The 9,937-nt window shown below is 43.3% G+C and overlaps 1 pseudogene; it reads right to left on the bottom strand.

The window, feature by feature from the left end:
- Nucleotides 1-6: 6 nt before the first annotated feature.
- Nucleotides 7-7,517, bottom strand: LOC133493981 (CASP8 and FADD-like apoptosis regulator; annotated as a pseudogene).
- Nucleotides 7,518-9,937: the final 2,420 nt, after the last annotated feature.

Genomic DNA, 9,937 nt, shown 5'->3' with positions numbered 1-9,937 from the left:
CTTTTTCCTGCTCTGTTTGTGGTCGAAGATTCTCTCAGAAGAAAACCTTAAAAAGACACACAAGAACACACACTGGTGAGAAACCTTTTTCCTGCTCAGTTTGTGTTCAAAGATTCTCTAACAGGAGTACCTTAAAAAGACACACAAGAACACACACTGGTGAGAAACCTTTTTCGTGCTGAGTTTTTGGTCAAAGATTCTCTTATAAATATCAAGTTCGGGCACACAAGTGTGCTGGTGAGAATAGAGAAAAGATAATTATTTTTTCTTTATTAAGTCAACTTTGGGGGTGGGCATTATACTTCAGGACACATTATACTCGAGAAATTACGGTAGTTACTATGATACTGACTTAGGATCTAGGATTCTAGGATAGTTCCTACATTTTCCCATACCAGCAATGCCAGTAGTTTTTCATTTTCAATTTTTGTGTTGAAAATGTTGCATTTGAAATTGAATTAATTCTTTCCCAATTGCTCTCTGTACTGATGTCTTGATAGGGGAGAAAAACAAAATGAACCTGTTTGTGAAATATGGACCCTGAAGACCCATACTTCCTTTGAGCAATGTATGCATTTTATCTGTTTTTGTGATGTTGTTATCAAAAAATTCATTGATTGAAATAACACTTGGAGTTTTGGCTGAAATTGTTATTTGTGATCTTGAATGAAATGTTTTTTTTCAGCTTGTCCCGTTAGGGGTCAACACAGCGTGCCATCTTTTTTTCCATCTAAGCCTATCATGTGCATCCTCCTGTCCAACACCCATTGTCCACATGTCCTCCCTCACAACATCAACAACGTTTTCTTAAGTCTTCCTCTCGCATTTTGCCTGGAAGCTCCATCCTCAGCATCCTTCTACCAATATACTCACTCTCTCGCCTCTGAACATGTCCAAACCATCTAAGTCTGCTCTCTCTAATTTTGTCTCCTAAACATCCAACTTTGGCTGTCCCTCTAATGAGCTCATTTCTTATCATGTCCAACCTGCTCACTCCGAGGAAGAACCTCAACATCTTCATTTCTGCTACCTCAAGTTCTGCTTCCTGTTGTTTCTTCAGAGCCACCGTCTCTAATCCGTACATCATGGCCGCCCTCACCACTGTTTTATAAACTTTCCCCTTAATCCTACCGGAGACCCTTCTGTCACATAGAACACCAGACGGGCCTTGACATGTGCTGGTTCAAGCAAGGGAACCTTCCGTGCCATGCATGATTTCAATCCATGACGTCTTAGTGTATTACCAACAGTCACCTTGGAAACAGTGGTCCCAGCTCTTTTTAGGTCATTGACCAAGTCCTGTCGTGTAGTCCTGGGCTGAGTTTGCATGTTCTCCCCGTGCCTGCGTAAGTTTCCTCCGGGCACTCCGGTTTCCTCCCACATCCCAAAAACATGCAACATTAATTGGACACTCTAAATTGCTCCAAGTTGTGATTGTGAGTGCGGCTGTTGTCTGTCTCTATGTGCCCTGCAATTGGCTGGCAACCAGTTCAGGGTGTACCCCTCCGCCTGCCTGTTGACGGCTGGGATAGGTACCAGCAATCACCCTGACCCTTGTGAGGATAAGCGGCTAAGAAAATGAATGGATGGACAAAAGTCGTGCTTTGCCTCCACCGGAGAGTATCTTGGTGCCGAGTGAGTTGAGGAGTTTAATTTGGAAGTAGTGCTTTGGCACCATGTTGTGGACTCTAAAGCCAAGTCTAAACCTTTATGCCAGGGGTGTCAAACTCATTTTTGTCGTGGCCCACATTGTCCCAGCGGTTTTCCTCAGAGGGCCGTTATAGCTGTGAAACCATAAACATCCTTAACCATCTCATCATATTTACACATAAAATTTATCTAGTTTTGGAATCAGAAATCAAGGCTAATGGGGTTTTTCCCAACTACTGTTGTTTGGTAAAACAAAAATGCTTGTAATATCTCAACGTTATCATTTATGGCATGACCATTTTAAATTTTGGTCCGGATTTGAACAAAAAAAAAATAAAAAAAAATCAGGGAAGTCGACAAATGATTTGCGTCTGCGGGTCACGTAAAATCATGCAGCGGGCCAGATCTGGCCCCTGGGCCAAGAGTTTGACACTCGTGCATTATGAGGATGTATCAATCCCGTACTGCGTATTACCGGCGGGTTGGAACAGATACAGAGAAACTGGAAGATTCACAGAAAGACATTAAAGTTGACATCTTTGAAAATTCTGAAAAAGGTAAATAAATCCAAAAACAGAACCACTGGATGTGCGTTCCAAAGCGGAGAGAAGGTCAAATAAAGTTCAATTGTGAAGGTTCAACTGATACTTGGGCTCATAACATTTGAAGCGCTAGCCGTCACTTTTCCAAGGTAGCGTGTGCGCACGTACCTTCCCTGGCTTCTGCCCAAGGCGTCCGTCAAAGCCTTGAGGTAAACGGAACGGTGTCGGCCTCGCTGCAGTTGATGCTCTCCGGTCGAGCAGTGACTCCAGAGCACGTCCGCATCTGACGGGAGACAATCGGGTCTCAGCTGACCGGCGCCACCGTCCGTCTCCCAGCCGTCATCCCAGCGGTTCTCTACATCGCAGGGTTGGAAGTCTGACACAGTGTAGCTCTGGATGAAGAACAGTTTTGGCTTGCCGACCAGCGCCGGACAGGCGTCGCCGTTGAAAAAGCGGCGGACATCTTCCAGACGGAGACCTTCGCAGTTCATGTCCGTGGCCTGGAGGCGATTGTCAATCTCCCGGCTGATGATGCAGCAGACGAAGCCGTCGCGGTCCGGACTCCTTTGGAAGACTTCTGAGCGTTGAGACCGTCTCGACCCGATTTAGCCATTTATGCAGGGTCACATTGAAGTGCAGTGACTTAATGCGTGCGCCATCATCTCTGGAGAAAAAAAAAAAAAAAGTGTCATCAGAATGATTTGGATCAGCCACCCTTTCAAAATCCTCGATCCGTCGATTTTGTATTTCAAAACTGTTTGAATCTCTTTTAATAAAATAAGAAAACACAGACACTAAAGAATAGCATAAGTGTCACGGTGTTATAACGCTCTACATAACTGATATTTGGAGATACACGTTAGAACTCCACAAGCAGACGGAATAAATAAACTAAACTCTCAAGCATGAATGAATTATTCTCTGCAAAGAATGATAAATATTGAGTATTTGTGACCATTTGCTTCACATATGTCTGTAGTATTCTCCCCAAATTTACCAAGCCTGACACAATGGATGTCCACTGGATTGGATTGAAGCAAAAGATGCTCCAGAAACTCAAATTCTTTACTTCTGATTTTAATATTTGACTACTGTAAGTATTTATTAGGTTCAACATTCTAGAGTGCAATTAATTAAATTTTTTTTTTAATAGGGGGCTTAAATATTTTAACAGGAAAAGACGATTGGTGAGTGACCATACAAGTGCACAAATGACAAACCATTTTCCTTAAAAACACCAAACGCACCATCTTCAAAGCCTTTAGGCTTGGAATCTTTTTCAGCAGAAATATTAGAAAAGCCTCAGTGTTGTTTCATGAGGCCTCACTTGCTCACTGCGAAGTATAAGGTACCATATTTTCCGCACTATAAGGCGCACCTTCAACGAATGGCCCATTTTAAAACTTTTTTCATATATAAAGGCGCATAGAATAGACCCTACAGTAGAGTCTGGGGTTCCGTTATGCATCCATTAGATGGAGCTGCACTAAAGGCGATTAGACCAGATAAGACGCACCGTCGGCTTTTGAGAAAATTAAAGGCTTTTAGGTGTCCCTTATAGTGCGGAAAATACGGTACTGTAGTTCCCACTCCCAAGTTCTACTGTACACAAAACAGCGTCTTTCAATGTATGCACTGTAGAAGTATACCCCGATTGTACTCACCTCCGTCATTCCCCACGCAGTCTATGATTACGCACTCCCCTCTGGGGTCACTGCCGAATGTGTACAGACTCACTGGACTCTCCTGCAGGGATGCAAGCAGAGACATGGTTGAAATTCAACACGGGTTGATCAAATAGAGCAACAAAAGTCTTAGTCCGTGAATTAATATCGTACAGTACATCACAAATGTTGGACGAGACCACTTGAATGCGATGAATGAACTTTGGTCGGAATAGTTTGTCATGTGTCCCAATCAATCAATAGCCTTTGTCATTATATGCTGCGCATACAATGAAATGATGAGTGTACATCTCCACAAGGTGCAATAAAATGGAAGAAATTTTTTAAAAAAAAAACGAAGAACATCTTGGGTAACATAAAAACAAAGAAAACAAAGGTACAGTTGCGGCTGAAATAAATCCACCAAAGTGCAGTTGCAAAATACTACATTAAATTGTTGTGATGTACTTACTTGAGTATAAATCTTACCTGGCAAGGGTGGCGCATCACTTCCTCGCGTACTGACTGAAATGAGATGGAAAATACACGATAAGTCAGTACAACGGGGCAAGAAGACAAAAAACGTTCAAACCAGTTATCCTTTCAGTTGACTATTACTATTTTCATTTCAATTTGGGATTAGTACGGTACGTGAATGTGATTGCGTTTCTTCAAATACTGTCCACATTCCAATTTGTGGGTTGTTTTCACGTGACGTCACCCGCTGTGCTGCCTCGAACGGTGGCCATTTTTGATCCCCTAGCCCCTGTTACTCATACATAGGCAAGATGGACGACATTATGTTTCAAACTGCATTTATTGAAGACGCGACTGACAGCACATCAAGCCCAGACTGACTATTAGCCGACCTGGCCTCATGGGACTCAGGACTGCAGTTACAAAGGCGCAGTATTGTGCCTTGGTCTTTTATTCTCTGTGACACTTACCTGTATGCTAACACGGAAAACTAAAGCCGGTGAAAAGTCAAAGGCATAAAGTAAAACTTGTATATTAGTTCACCACAAGAAAAGCAAAATGTTTCTTTAAAATTAGATAATGGCAGAAAGACAAAAGAATAAACAAATCCAGTAATTCACAAAATTCATGAATCTTTCAAGTGACTAACAAAAAATGATTATAACTGTAATGTTGACCTTCTGAAATGAGTATCGATTAAGCTTGTTAGCTTAGCTCGGCGACACATCAGCACGATGGAGGTTGAAGCCAGGCGGTAGGATAGCGGCGTCGGGCAATCGTCCACAAAGCCAAGTCTCCTTGAAGCACAGAGCCGCAGAACCTCCAAGGTCTTTTGTCGACGATGTCCCCACTTACGCAGACTTGTGTCCAGGATCGCGAGGCTTTGAAGAGCACACTGACGACAAACTCTGGAAAAAGCTTCAGCGAATTGGTCAGAGTTGTCGAAAAATAAGTCAGAAGAAGGCTCTCTGATGGTTAGCAAGTCCTCTCTTGTGTACTTGAGTCCCGAGATGCCCGTGAAATACCAAAACAGGAATGGAGAGCATTCCGGAGACTTCCACACGCGGTACGCGTGAGGTAGAGAGGTTAAATGGCGGCGCGCAGCGGTGTGTGGGTAATTCAGCAAAAAATGTGACATCAGTGAAAACAACCCATCATGACCCATCATCACTCGCTGAGTGTATAACGTCTCAAGCATTTTAAGGATTAAAAGGACTGTGGTGAAAATGTGCAATTTTTGCAAAATTGTGTCATTCAGTTGGTTCTACTAGTACTAAATCAGTATTGCGCACACTCACCTGACATCTTGTACACCTTGAGCTTTTTGGCCAGGTCTACCCTGCCGATGTCCATTAAACATTCCTCCAAAAGGTCCACCCTTGTTGGGGAAACCTTCCCCACGTGCTCGAGTTCGACAACCAAGTCCAGGAAATCCTGTGTGAGTGAGAAAACAACGGAAAGTGAACAACGACTTCAAAATTTCACACCGCGACAACAAAAAGTCCCCCACCAGCACAATTTCCTACCTTGGCAGTTTCCATTTTCTTACGTGGTAGCATGTGAGCCAGCAGAAACTTCACACTGCTCACATCATCCTTGGCCATGTCCTCGCTGATGTGAGCCATCAGAACTCTGCGGGAGGAAGCAAGATTGACATTAGGAATTGCAAATTTGTGACATACAAAAACTTGAACATTAAAAGAGGAAAAGGGCATTTTTAATGGCTTGCAGGCAAATATTTGTGTCTCTATATTTGTGGAGCGTCTGACTACTTATTGAATGTGAACATAAAATCAGAAACATCTTTATTTTGCAAACTATGTCAAAAACACACGAGGCAGAATGGGGACACCGAGGTCTGGGCCCACCACTTTGTTGGTCTTTTGTCATTTGAAGATATCAATATGGAAGTAAATATGTGCCACCAAAATTTGAATTTAAAAATGCCGTTGTAAAATTCACAGTTACTTCAAAGTGATCACATTTTCAAGAGCTGTATTTCAGTTTAACATTCCAATGCAAATAATTCGCCATATGAAAAAAAATTCAACCTTTAAAATTGAAACAATATTTTGATTCTCCTTAGATTCATGTGGGTATGATTTGCTTTCTGAAATTCACAGTCTGAATTCACTTATACTTAAAAGAAAGCAGGGTTACTTTAGGTCAGAACCCAAAACTCAGCCAGATGAATTTCAGACAGCGAATTGTAGCCAGTTGAATTTAGGTAATTTTGTATTTGATAAGCTATTGCTAACATGTGTTTTATGTTTTGGGGACGACAGATGGGATTCAGTCTTGTGCGAAATCTGGCACTTTTACGGTTTAATCATGTACTTTAAATTTGTAATATTTAGGTGAAGTGTCTCAACCAAATCAAAAATATGTTGAGATTGTTCCACCCCATCGTTATGCAATCGTGGCAGCACAGTACTTCACGTAACCGTCCTGACAACAAGTTTCTTTGACGATTACTTGCCAGCTCGGCTAATGATTCACAGGAACCGCTTTCAAATGAGGGCTGAAGCCCAAAAAGTATGCATTTAAGTATTTAGAATGTGGGAGTAACAGGGAGGGAGTATAGCTCGAGGAGAAAGTGAAACTCCGCATTCTCGGGGCAGTAAATCAATCAGAACTGGACTCTTGTGATTATCTTAAAAGATGTTCCGCCTGTCATAAAAGAAGTTAGAATCAATTCTTGCAACGTGAAACGTGTGAAAAACTCAACTACTTATGTTCCAAGTCCGGTGCTTTTTTACCTTTAATTTGACCCAAACAGTTAAAACACAGAGTAACTTTTTTTTTTTTAAACAGTGAGACTAAAATAATAAAATGGCACTCACCTGAATCTGGGTAGAACCTGCTCGGATCTCAAAGCTCTCTCCCCATCGTCCCGGCTGAACCCAATACCTGCCTGAGGATGTCATATCTCCCCAAACGTAGCATGAGCTCAGCCAAAAACAGACGCCCTTTGTCGTAGCTCCTGACTTTGGACTTAAGACTCTCCTTTATATGCGTGGCTGTATTGCCTGTGTCCGAAATCTCGTACAAGTAGAGAATCTTGGAGCGTTTGTAGCTGCCGAGGGCTTCTGAGATTTGGTGTATAGCACGAAGCATTTCTGGATCAGGAGCTGCCATCGAGGCACGAAGTGGGTCCAAGCGTTGGTTTTGACGATAAACATCCATTCTCGCTCCTGGGAACTTGCAAAAAAAAACCCCACACACATTCATATAGTTCATTTAAGTTCTGTACATTTCAAAACATACAACTTTGAATATAAAAGGAACAGGCCGTAACTTACTTGTAAAGTCCTAGCGTCTGCGAGTCAAAAACTAGGAACTTCCGTTTACGTAACTTAAAAAATGTGAGCCCTCAACTCACTACTCGTCGAAATACTTCGCTTGGATTTCCAGGGTGAAACACTGAGAATACTGTTACAAAAATAATACAGTTACAACTGGACTTGGTTCTGCCGTGAAGGAGTGCAAAACTCGGAATGAGATCAAGACGTCTTGGGCAAACTATTTAACCGAATTTGGAAACCTTTGGTCTTCGTTCAGTTGCTGGCGGTTGATCTTCTTCTTCTTCTTTTCCTTTCGGCTTGTCCCGTTAGGGGTCGCCACAGCGTGTCATCTTTTGCCATCTTAGCCTATCTCCTGCATCTTCCTCTCTAACCCCAACTGCCCTCATGTCTTCCCTCACCACATCCATAAACCTTCTCTTTGGTCTTCCTCTCGCTCTTTTGCCTGGGAGCTCCATCCTCAGCATCCTTCTACCAATATACTCACTCTGTCGCCTCTGAACATGTCCAAACCATCGAAGTCTGCTCTCTCGAATCTGTCTCCAAAACATCCAGCTTTGGCTGTCCCTCTAATGAGCTCATTTCTAATCCTATCCAACCTGGTCACTCCGAGCGAGAACCTCAACATCTTCATTTCTGCCACCTCCAGTTCAGCTTCCTGTTGTTTCTTCAGTGCCACCGTCTCTAATCCGTACATCATGGCCGGCCTCACCACTGTTTTGTAAACTTTGCCCTTCATCCTAGCAGACACTCTTCTGTCACATAACACACCAGACACCTTTCGCCAGCTGTTCCAGCCTGCTTGGACCCGTTTCTTCACTTCACTTCCTGACCACACTCTCCATTGCTCTGTATTGTTGACCCAAGTATTTGAAGTCGTCCACCCTCGCTATCTCTTCTCCCTGTAGCCTCACTCTTCCCCCTCTACTTTTCTCATTCACGCACATATATTCTGCTTTACTTCGGCTAATCTTCATTCCTCTCCTTTCCAGTGCATGTCTCCATCTTTCCAATTGTTCCTCTGCATGCTCCCTGCTTTCACTGCATATGACAATATCATCTGCAAACATCATGGTCCAAGGGGATTCCAGTCTAACCTCATCTGTCAGCCTATCCATTACCACTGCAAACAGGAAGGGGCTCAGAGCTGATCCCTGATGCAGTCCCACCTCCACCTTAAATTCCTCTGTCACACCTAAGGCACACCTCACCATTGTTCTGCTGCCATCATACATGTCCTGTACTGTTTTAATACTTCTCTGCCACACCAGACTTACGCATGCAGTACCACAGTTCCTCTCTTAGTACTCTGTCATAGGCTTTCTCTAGATCCACAAAGACACAATGTAGCTCCTTCTGACCTTCTCTGTACTTTTCCACGAGCATCCTCAAGGCAAATAATGCATCTGTGGTACTCTTTCTAGGCATGAAACCATACTGTTGCTGCAGATACTTACTTCTGTCCTGAGTCTAGCCTCCACTACTCTTTCCCATAACTTCATTGTGTGGCTCATCAACTTTATTCCTCTATAGTTCCCACAGCTCTGAACATCCCCTTTGTTCTTAAAAATGGGAACTAGAACACTTTTCCTCCATTCTTCAGGCATCTTTTCGCCCGCTAGTATTCTGTTGAATAAGTTGGTCAAAAACTCCACAGCCATCTCTCCAAATTGCTTCCATACCTCTACCGGTATGTCATCAGGACCAACTGCCTTTCCATTTTTCATCCTTTGTAGTGCCTTTCTGACTTCCCCCTTAGTAATCATTTCCACTTCCTGGTCCTTCACTCTTGCCTCTTCAACTCTTCCTTCTCTCTCATTTTCTTCATTCATCAACTTCTCAAAGTATTCTTTCCATCTATTTAGCACACTACCGGCACCAGTCAACACATTTCCATCTCTATCCTTAATCACCCTGACCTGCTGCACATCCTTCCCATCTCTATCCCTCTGTCTGGCCAACCTGTAGAGATCCTTTTCTCCTTCTTTCGTGTCCAACCTGGTGTACATGTCTTCATATGCCTCTTGTTTAGCCTTTGCCACCTCTACCTTTGCCCTACGTCGCATCTCGATGTACTACTCCTTTCGCCTCTCCTCAGTCCTCTCAGTATCCCACTTCTTCTTCGCTAATCTCTTTCCTTGTATGACTCCCTGTATTTTGGGGTTCCACCACCAAGTCTCCTTCTCCCCTTTCCTACCAGATGACACACCAAGTACTCTCCTGCCTGTCTCTCTGATCACCTTGGCTGTCGTCGTCCAGTCTTCCGGGAGCTTCGGTTCTCCATCGAGAGCCTGTCTCACCT

The sequence above is a fragment of the Syngnathoides biaculeatus genome, chromosome 20 (genome assembly GCF_019802595.1).
Source record: "Syngnathoides biaculeatus isolate LvHL_M chromosome 20, ASM1980259v1, whole genome shotgun sequence".
In the NCBI taxonomy this organism is placed as follows: Eukaryota; Metazoa; Chordata; class Actinopteri; order Syngnathiformes; family Syngnathidae; genus Syngnathoides; species Syngnathoides biaculeatus.
The sequence above is the reverse complement of the archived record's forward strand: the minus strand, read 5'-3'. Positions and strand labels throughout refer to the sequence as shown.